The sequence below is a fragment of the Orycteropus afer genome, unplaced genomic scaffold (assembly GCF_000298275.1).
Source record: "Orycteropus afer afer isolate SDZICR_OR568_19922 unplaced genomic scaffold, OryAfe1.0 scaffold01591, whole genome shotgun sequence".
Lineage (NCBI taxonomy): Eukaryota > Metazoa > Chordata > Mammalia > Tubulidentata > Orycteropodidae > Orycteropus > Orycteropus afer.
In genome coordinates, this window is record NW_006923178.1 from 13,697 (window position 1) to 15,290 (window position 1,594).

The window sequence follows — 1,594 nt, forward strand, 5'->3', positions numbered from 1 at the left end:
CCAAGGAGGGGTCACTATGAGTTGGAATTGACTTGATGGCAGTGAGTTAGGTTTTATACTTTTTTAATGCACATAACACAATCTTGTTTGCTGAGTCAGAATAGACTCGAGTTCTGGCAGTGTGTTTGGATTTTTTTGGAGAGCATATTATTTTCTATTGTGTCTAAAGTATTAGCCTTGAGGGGTAGCCCCTTGGCAAACATCTCATCTCCTCTGAAATACAGCCTACACCAAGCATGTACATGGACTTGGACTCATTATCTTATTGATATCTAAGATAAATACTGTAGAACTAAGAAGCTTCTGAAAAAATCTTAACCTGTAAATCTGATTACAAACATCTATGACTTTTTCACTGGCCTCTCCAGAATTTTTGCAGTTTTGTTTGCTGAAAGTGTGCAAGAGCTTGAAGCACTTACTGATGAAGACCAAAGATTATAGTCTTCAGTATGGATTACTCTTCAACATAAAAAAGGAAAAATCCTCACAACTGGATCAGTAAGCAACATCATGATAAATGAAGAAAAGATGCAAGTTTTCAAGGATTTAATTTTACTTAAATCCACAATCAACACCTATGGAAGCTACAATCAAAAATTCAATGATGTATTGGATTGGGGAAATCTGCTGCAAAAGACCACTATAAAGTCTTTAAGAGCAAAGATATCACTTTGAACACTAAGGTGCACCTGACCCAAGCCATGGTATTTTCAATAGCCTCATATGCATGTGAGAGTTGAACAATGAATAAAAAAGACCACAGAAGAATTGATACCTTTGAACTATGGTGTTGACAATCCAGGTAAGGGGAGGGTGGAGAGGTTTCAAACAGCTAAGGAAGACAAACTTATCTGTCAGTTTGTCATTCTCTGGTGGCTTGTGTGTTCTTGTGAGGCTTGAGGCCATGCTACCAGTGTTTCAAAACCAGCAGGGTTGCACATGGTGCACAGGTTTCAATGCAGCTTATACACTGAGACAGACTAGGAAGAAGGAAGAGGCCATCCACTTCTCAAAGAATTGGCCAGCAAAAACCTTATGAATAGGAGAGAAATACTGTCTGATACCTTCTGGGCAACTTTACAAATAGCCCAGAAACATTGTTCGATACAGTCCAGGAAGACGAGCCCCTTGGGTCAGAAGGCACCAAAATATGACTGGGAAAGAGTTGCTTCATCAAAGTAGAACCAACCTTAATGATATGGATAAAGTAAAGCTTTTGCCACCTCCATTTGCTGACGACACATGACACAAATTGAGGAGAAACAGTTGCAAACATCCATTAATGTATGAAGTATGAATCTAGGAAAATTGGAAGTTGTCAAAAATGAAATGGAATGCATAAAGATTGATATCCTAGGCATTAGTGATATGAAATGGACTAGTTTGGGCCATTTTGAATCAGACAACCATATGATCTATTATGCTGGAAATGAAAATTTGAAGAGGAATGGCATGGCATTCATCATCACAAAGGATGTTTCAAGATCTGTCCTGAAGTATAATGCTGTCAATGATAGGATAATATCCATACGCCTACAAGGAAGACCTGTTAATACCACTATTATTCAAATTTACGCACCAACTACCAAACCCA